The following is an 8,344-nucleotide window of genomic DNA, read 5'->3' as shown; positions in this document are numbered from 1 at the left end:
AGTTGTCAAGCAATGGTGCAGGGGCATTGACAAACACAGACACACAAATATATACATATATACGATGAACTTCTTTCAATTTCCATCTACTAAAGCCACTCACAAGGCTTTGGTCGGCCAGAGGTTATAGTAAAAAACATTTGTCCAAGATGTCATGCAATGGAACTGAACTCAGAACCATGTGGCTGGGAAGCAAGCTTCTTACCACACAACCATGCCTGCATCCATATGTATCAGAAAAAATTAAACGTCACTAATTGTGATAGAGGATACTGAATAGCACTTATACTGCTTGAAATAATAGCTAAAACCCTTAAAACTGCATAAGCACAAATTTATATACACTGACAGGAGAGATAACTGTCCTATGAACAAAGTTGGAAAACCACTAGTTTAATTTCTTCTGTTAATTGCAGATTCATCAGCAGTGTCTGTCCCTATTGCTTTGATGATTCAGCTAAAACCCTCTGTCATTACTCTTTCACTCTTTTACTTGTTTTAGTCATTTGACTGCGGCCATGCTGGAGCACCGCCTTTAGTCGAGCAAATCGACCTCGGGACTTATTCTTTGTAAGCCCAGTACTTATTCTATCAGTCTCTTTTGCCGAACCGCTATGTGATGGGGACGTAAACACACCAGCATCGGTTGTCAAGCAATGCTAGGGGGACAAACATAAACACACACACACACATATTCATATATATATGTATACATATATACGACAGGCTTCTTTCAGTTTCCGTCTACCAAATCCACTCACAAGGCATTGGTCGGCCTGGGGCTATAGCAGAAGACACTTGCCCAAGATGCCACGCAGTGGGACTGAACCCGGAACAATGTGGCTGGTTAGCAAGCTACTTACCACACAGCCACTCCTGCACCTATTATATATATTTACCATATAAATTTGTGGCTGATTCAGTGAAATGCTAATATATATACTAAAGATTGATATAAGCAGCTATACGCAATATAAATCCATAAAGGGAAAATTTCAATGTCATTAATTGTGAAAGAGGGTGCAGAATAGCATTTATACTACTAGAAATAGGAGTTAAAACCCTTGAAGCTGCATAAGCCCACATTTACACATAGTGACAGGAGAGAGAACTTGTAACTGCTTATAATAATTTTTAAAATATATATCATCATCATCATCATCGTTTAACGTCCGTTCTCCATGCTAGCATGGGTTGGACGGTTCGACCGGGGATCTGGGAAGCTAGAAGGCTGCACCAGGCTCCAGTCTTATCTGGCAATGTTTCTACAGCTGGATGCCCTTCCTAACGCCAACCACTCCGTGAGTGTAGTGGGTGCTTTTTTTATGTGCCACCTGCACAGGTGCCAGGCGAGGCTGGCAACGGCCATGGTCGGATTGGTGTATTTTATGTGCCACCAGCACGGAAGCCAGTCGAAGCGGCACTGGCATTGGCCACGAGTCGGATAGTGCTTTTTACGTACCACCAGACCAGGGATCCTGGCTGGTTCAATTCAGAAGCAATTGACTGATTCAAATGCTGAGAGTTTCATGTTAGTGCTTATCAAACTAGTAACAGATTGAGGATTTGTAGATTTATATACTGGTGATAATAGTATATCCCTGGATAGTTCTGCAAGAAATAATAAAACAAATGCAATATCATGTGGATAATTCATATTTTCCAAATAGTTTGCCTGTTATGCTGTTAAATAAAGTAAATACATAGATACACAAAGAAGCAAAATTTGTGCATATTTGCACACACATAAAGGGTAAGAGAGCATCTCAGTAGAAATGAGTTGTGATGTCACTGGTGTCAAGCTATACTAGCCTGTCCCTTGAATAACCTTAGTGGAGTGGAGAGGGGAGGCTGGTATGCATGGGTGACTGCTAGTCTACAATAAACAACCATGCTTGGACTTGTGCTTGGTGGGTAACTTTCTAGGTGCAATCCCATGGTCATTCATGACTGAAGGGGTTCTTTACCCTTTTCCCTGGCATCCAGCTGTAGAAACCTTGCCAGATCAAATTGGAGCCTGGTGCAGCCGCTGGCTTTCCAGACCTCAGTCAAACTGTCCAACCAATGCCAGCATGAAAAACAGACGTTAAAGAATGATGACGATGACGATGATGATGATGACGCATAAATGAGAGTGGTAATGTATATAAATACAGTATATATATATATATATATATATAAGCATACATATATACATTTGCACTTGTACATGCATGATTGTGTATGCACATACACACATACAAACACACACATATACTTATACATACATCTATAGATATACATATATATAAAGTAAAACAAGATTATATTCCTTTAGATGCATAGAATGACCTCAATATGTAAAACCTCTTGAAGAAGATGATGGGAGACTGAGATGAATGGTGATATACTGTGCTTGAGAACACCTATCCAAGGAGCCATCCATCCAAGGACCTGTCTATTTTTACTACTGCCCCTTGTCACCTCTTCTTCACTGTCCCACTCTTATTTTTTTCCTTCACTTCCCCTTTCCCAAAATGATATTCACTGTGTTCAACTCAATCTCCATCTTTAATCTTCAGTCACATTTTTCACTCATGCACACTTGCTGACCTATCTACTTTTCTGTTCCTCAATCCCAAGGTTCTCCCAGCCTTGGTGATATTACCTACCAGTGGACAATTTCCACTGTTTGGTGGGTGATGAGCAACTGATCAGAAAATGGTAGGTGATTGGAAATTTTGGTGGGTGATAGGAGTTTGAGTATCAAGAAAGTATTTCAACACCTTTTTACCGGAAAAATATTCAAAGAACATGATTAAAAAAAACAAAACAACATAAAAAACATGAGGCTAAATGGAAATAACTGGGCCACATAACTAGATAAGATATAAACATACCTTCAAACAAGGGACGTTTTGGTTTTTTCTATAATTTCGAGAAGGGGCAATAACGTTCAGATAGTTCTTTGAATGAAATAACATTGTTTTGGAAATAAAATCAAGTAAGGGCAAATGAAGAACAATTTTACTAGTAACATTAAGAAGTGATATCAGGATAAACACACCAATACTGCCAGCACCAAGAGATCACACATATATAGACAGACGCAGTGACCTCTTAGAACTCAGCCAACAGGCTGTCAAAAAGGGAGTATGGACGATAATGTCCAACAAAATCTGAGAAACCTGTTCACAGTTCAAAGCACAGCCACTTGAAGTAGTTGGATTGCATTGATTGCCAAGTGATTACAAGTCTTGTGATCTTATAGTTGTGGATTATTGAAAATGAACTTAGAACTTGACAAACATTGACGAACCATAGAACTTGACGAACAAAAATTTTGTTAACTGTTGTTTCTATTGTATGATTTTTAAACATTCCAATGTCTTCATTTAAAAAAAAAATTGTCATCAATTCAGTATTGATTATTTATCTTATGGCTTAATCACTTCTCTTCAGAGCTGTCAATTACCTCAATGTTTTATGTTCAACCAGAATTTAAGCAATGAAGCCATGACGCCTAAAGCAGCATTTATATTCTAAGCATGCTGACCGGAAGGAAAAACCTTTGTCATATTTCTTACAACTTAAGACCTCATTTATAAAGCAGAAACATCGATCTCAGAATTTCAGAAAGCAACTACACCACAAGATAATAGGATGATTGTATTGTACAACATTGTGTTACTGGTTGCAAAGGTCAGTATCAAACATTACTTTGACCTAACTGTATTGCATAAGAAGCCTGACACAATTATCAAGATAATTCCACTTTGTAATAACACAATTTCTTGCTGTATAAAGGAAATAGCCACTGATGTCAAACATTAACTCATCCACAATCTTCAGAGTCCTGAATTTTCCATACAAGTTGATGAACGATGATGGTGTATGTTTGCTTTTTAATGAAAATGTTCACCTTTGTGAAGAGATACTGTTCCCTGATCAATTGTTGCTTGACTGAAAAGGTATATCTATTTAAAATTTATTGAATCTATTTTTTAGTGGTCATAACATTGCATTGAATGACATTGTTACCTGTGCATCTGAGGAAGCACCTGCTATAGTAGGTTGATACAGACATGTCTCTTCTGTGTTAAAACTTGAACTTTTGCATCCTGATTTAAGAGTTCACTGTGTGGCTCACTGGTATCATTTAGTGTCTAAAATATCTATGATAGGCCTAGTGATGTTAGCTACTAAAACTGTGAACAAGCTAAAATTAAATTCTTTGAGCAAATTTTCTGTCGAACTGTGCCTTGATAATGATGATGACTATGTGAGGCTTTTGTATGACACTAAAGTTGAATGGTTTTCAGAAGGCAACTCTGTGATCCATTTGTTGAACTTGTTGATACAATATAATTTTATCTTCAAAATACTTTACTGTCTACTTCACTGATTGCTACAAAATGTGATATTTTTTCCTTAGTGACATATTTGCCAACATAAATGATTTCAATATGATATTTCAAGGAAGGTAAAAAAAATTGTTGACTATAAATTGTTCATCACTGCCTTCATTTCTAAATCAACATTATCATAAGATGAACATTTCATGATGTCAATTCTACCAGTTTTAATAGTTGGATAGCTTGATAAGTGAATTTACACATTGGCAAGTGTCAGGGTGGTAGATGGAAACTGAAAGAAACCCATTATGTGTGTGCGTATCATTATTATCATCATTAAATGGCATGGGTTGGACATCATCATCGTTTAATGTCCACCCTCCATGCTAGCAAGGGTTGGATATGTATGTGTGTTTGTCCCCTATAACTTTACAACTGATGTTGGTGTGTTTACAATCCTGTAACCTAGTGATTTAGCAAAAGAGACCAATGAAATAAATACCAGACTTTAAAAAAAATATGTACAGGGGTTGATTCGTGCTGACTAAAACTCTTCAAGGCAGTGCCCCAACATGGCTATAGTGTAATGACAGATAAAAAATGAAAGATAAAGACTCAGTCTTGATATTATTAAGTAAAACTCTTAAAAACAAGAGTTCCAGCATGGATGTTGTCCAATGACTGAAATTAGTAAAAAAATAATAAAGGAATATATAAAGACAAAATGGATGCAATATGAAGAAAAAGATCTCTTTAATTATTTGTATGTAAAAGATATGAAGCAAACCTCACAAGGAAGCTTTTTGAAACTGCCAAAAATTATCTTTGAGATAATTTCTCTTCCGAAGATCAGAATACTGAAACAAAATTGCGGAGGAGAGAAAAATAAATTTTTTTTCTAAAATGATTAGCAATCCATGGTAAATATCTTACCATAAGTAAAGAATTTTTTCCATAAGTAAAGAATTTTCCATAAGTTAAGAATTAAAAGAAAATTTGTTATAAAAATCGTATTTATATGTATTTTTGAATTAGTCATATGTTTACCTTTAGGAAAATTTTATGTGTGTATTGGATCATCAGAACTTTTTTTTCTTACAAAAGTGCTTTGAAAAGTTCGATCTGTTACAAAAGTGTCTTTTTTTTATTTATTTATTTTCGTTACATATTTCATTGCTAAAATCTAAGTAAATTGAACATATTTCCATATTATATTGCTAAAATGCAACAAAATTGAACATTAAAGTCAATTTTATTCCTAATTTCTGATTCATTGCAATACACACACACACACATGCACATATATATATATATGTAGGCATGTATGAATGTATGCATGTATGTATGCATGTATATATATATATATATATATATATATATATATATATATATATATATATATATAACTAAATAAATATGTATATATACATGCATATATGTATGTAGGTAAGTATGCATGTATGTATATGTATATTTTATGTTTATATATGTATGTGTGTGTATATATATATATATATATCTATGTATTTTTACATGTATCTCTGTATGTATATGTATGTATATATTTATATATGTATGTGCATGTATATATATATATATAATATATATATATATATATATATATATATATAGATGCATCTCTATATATATATACATATATATGTATATATTTATATATGTATATATATATATATGTATATATATATATATATACACACACACACTCACACTCGCTCATAAACATTCATATGCCCACACGCATACATATACATGCACACACATACACGTGCACATGTATGTTCCTGCAGTGGGGTTTCTGGTAGTAAAACTGCTTCAGGTGTCTATAGCCCACAAACTATAAATTATGTATTTTAATGATCCAGATCATGAACATCTACTTTCTCCCTCCACCACTCACATGCAAAACACTTTCAGTTTAAGGCAAATATTAAAAAAAATCCCTTTCATTATTTAGTCCAGAAGATATTCTTTGATAATTTTATTAGTATTTTTACAATTTGTTTTTATTTCCTATTCCCTGGTGATTCACAAAAATAATTTTTCCAGTAAAATGCAAGCTGGATTTGTTGGAAATATTTTTCATATTTAATCACAAAAGTTTAAGGCAACTGTTATAGCTGCTATCTTTGTTGTTTCATCATTGCTGTTGTTAGTATTATATTTGCACTTTCTTTATTTTATTTTATTCCTTTATTTGTCTCAGCCACTGAACTCTGAACCAAGTTGGGGGCAGTTCCTTGAAGGGTTTGCATTCTTTTATACTTTTACTTGATTCAGTCATCTGACTGTGACTATGCTGGAGCACCGCCCTTTAGTCGAACAAATTGACTCCAGGACTTATTCTCTGTAAGCCTAGTACTTATTCTTCAGAATAGATCTTTTGAAGGGTGATAGATTTGTGGGAGGAAGGAAAAAAATTCAAAACTTTTTGAATAAAAATGCATTTTCATTGGAATTTTAATTTATCCAAGAAATTTTAGTAGTAGCAGAAAATGTGAAGGAAGTATGAAACATTGATGAATTGGATCTTGAAGGTTGTTGCTAAAAGAAGACTCAAAGCTACTTTCAATAACATACCAAATTTGCTTAAGATTGTCAATGATTCCAAGAGATAAGCTTTTGTGATTAGATGACAATAATATAAATAAGATCAAGGAGTAACTTTTTTTGTAAAGAAATTTTTTGTGTCAAAGATGTTTAATATTTGGTATCAGTTCCACATGGCATCCACTTCTAATGGTGAATCTTCCATTATTATTTATCAATGGGCTTGAGAGCTTGCAAAACATCAAAGCTTAACTCTCATTCAGCAATGTATCCTCATCTATGAAAACGCTGTGCAGTGTGCTCTATTCACACAAAACAGGGCAATATTTGTGGTATTGCCAACTACAAACCAATATTCCTTCATTCTTATACATAAAAAAACATTTCTTAATCATGTTAATTTTTTTCTCTTCTTAGTGGCTGTCAATATAGTTTCCATTCAGTCAGATCTACTGAAGACTTGTGCTTGTCCCTCTCTAATTGTTTTCAACTCTTAAGAAATTATTAAGAAATTATTTGACCCTGTCATCAATAAAACCTTCATCAATGTCTGTCATGAAAACTCCTAAGTTATGGGCTCAGCTATTCATTGCTCATCTCATAGACTGGATATTTCTTGTTATATATCATGCTATATGGTAATAGCTTTCTCCAACCCACAGTCTATCAACTGTTGTTTAATATTGTTTTCTGTATCCTATTTTATACACTTCTAACTATTCCAACTATTATGCAGACCATGCCCTTTCCATTACTCCTGAAACTATTCTATATACATATATTATCCACATAAGCATAGGAGTGGCTGTGTGGAAAGTAGCTTGCTTACCAACCACATGGTTCCAGGTTCAGTCCCACTGCATGGCACCTTGGGCAAGTGTCTTCTACTATAGCCTTGAGCCAACCAAAGCCTTGTGAGTGGTTTTGGTAGACGGAAACTGAAAGAAGCCCATCGTATATATGTATGTATATATATATATGTATGTATATATATATATATATATCTATCTATATATATATATATATATATATTATATATATATATATATATATATATATATATATATATATATATATATATATATATATATATATATGTATATGTGTGTATATGCTTGTGTGTCTGTTTATTCCCCCAACATCGCTTGACAACCAATGGTGGTGTGTTTACGTCCCTGTAACTTAGCAGTTCAACAAAAGAGAACGATAGAATAAGTACTAGGCATCCAAAGAATAAGTCCTGGGGTCGATTTGCTCGACTAAAGGCGGTGCTCCAGCATGGCCACAGTCAAATGACTGAAACAAGTAAAAGAGTAAATAGAGTAAGAGTATACAATCTAGATCTCAAAACAAACTTGCACTGATTCCATAACAGACTCTTGAAGACATTCTTTAGTCACAAGTTCGAAGAGATGATTATGATGTCAATCTAAGAAACAATG

The sequence above is a fragment of the Octopus sinensis genome, linkage group LG3 (genome assembly GCF_006345805.1).
Source record: "Octopus sinensis linkage group LG3, ASM634580v1, whole genome shotgun sequence".
Lineage (NCBI taxonomy): Eukaryota > Metazoa > Mollusca > Cephalopoda > Octopoda > Octopodidae > Octopus > Octopus sinensis.
This window is presented reverse-complemented; position numbering follows the sequence as displayed.